We start from the raw sequence: 1727 nt of genomic DNA, 5'->3' as shown, positions 1-1727 counted from the left end.
CTGTACGTAGTATGTTTATCATATCATGTGCAAAATGTAAAATTTGTGACGTTATAATAAAATTCATTTATTTTTTTAACGATATCTATTATGTACATGAGATGTTGTTATATATACATGTATACGTATCAATATAACATTGCACGTGGGGTTCTCCATATATGGTCATGTGCAGTGTACAGTTTTCAATGTTGGCGATGGTCTCAATTTCTTTGTCTCGTAGAAGCAAATGTCTTTCTGTCCGTCCATTATGTAAATGGTAACTGTACCTTGTAGCCTATAAACTGTTCCATGTACCCTGTATTTTGTACCGTGTACCCTGTACTCAGTACCTAGTACCCTATATCCTATACCCCGTCCGTACCCCCTAACCCTGTATCCTGTATCCTGTACCACATACCCTGTATCTCGTATCCTGTATCCTGTACCCCCTAACCCTTTATCCTGTATCCTGTACCCCATACCCTGTATCCTGTACCCCCTAACCATGTATCCTGTACCCCCTAACCCTGTATCATGTATCCTGTACCCCATACCCTGTATCTCGTATCCTGTACCCCATACCCTGTACCTCGTATCCTGTACCCCATACCCTGTATCTCGTATCCTGTACCCCATACCCTGTATCTCGTATCCTGTACCCCATACCCTGTATCTCGTATCCTGTACCCCATACCCTGTATCTCGTATCCTGTACCCCATACCCTGTATCTCGTATCCTGTACCCCATACCCTGAGTATCGTAACATTTACAATGAAAATTCAATACACACGAACTAATCTGAAATGTCCATCAAGGGATTATACTGTTTCAAAAAAAAGCTTCTTAAAAGATTAATTTGTTTATATGTCTAAGCAAAACAATCAATTCATTATTATTTTGATTTACATGGTAACAATGTGCCGATGGTGCGAATCCGGTATGTTCAGATCGAGCAGGGTTGCATAATGGTATGACGACACTCCCGATTATCATTTCTAAATGCAGGTAACTTTAAATAAAAAAAAAATACCGTGTGAAGAACGCTTTAAAATCATAAAAATACATTGTAAAACTCATCTCAGCCATTCCAAATCTTAATATTTTTTCTCGAGGGAGAAACCAGGACCCCAAAACAACACAATCTCGCGCCTTCGGTGCTCACAAATTTCATCAAATACATTGTAAAACTTATCTCAGCCATTCTAATTGTAATTTTTTTTCCCATGAGAAACCCCAGGTTCCTTCAAACACCACAATTTTGCGCCTTCGCCGCTCGCAAATTCATCAAAATACATCGTAAAACTCATCTCATACATTCTAAATTGTAATATTTTTTTTGCAGGGGATACCCCGGACCCCTCCAATTCGCACTCCGTATTCATTAATTTCCTGTTAGCGACGTCACTGTCTTTAGATGCGCGCAAGGATTATATGTAATGATATATGGAAAAAGTATATAAGTATCTCCTGTGGGTGCGGGGAGCGCGAAGGGGGGAGGGAGGGGGTGTTGTTATGAAATACATATGTATTGAGGACCTTTGCCCCTCATTACGTTCGTTTCATCTTCCTACGCCACTAATATATCCTATGCCCTCAATACTGTACCCCATACCCCTTTTCCTGTACCATGTAGTGTATCCTTTATGCTGTATCCTGTATTCTGTACCTTGTACTTTGAATATTATCATATAGTCAGTATCCCATACCATGTATAATGTACCCTGCATCATGTACCCTGTATCAT

This window comes from Argopecten irradians, chromosome 4, assembly GCF_041381155.1.
Source record: "Argopecten irradians isolate NY chromosome 4, Ai_NY, whole genome shotgun sequence".
Taxonomy (NCBI): domain Eukaryota; kingdom Metazoa; phylum Mollusca; class Bivalvia; order Pectinida; family Pectinidae; genus Argopecten; species Argopecten irradians.
This window is presented reverse-complemented; position numbering follows the sequence as displayed.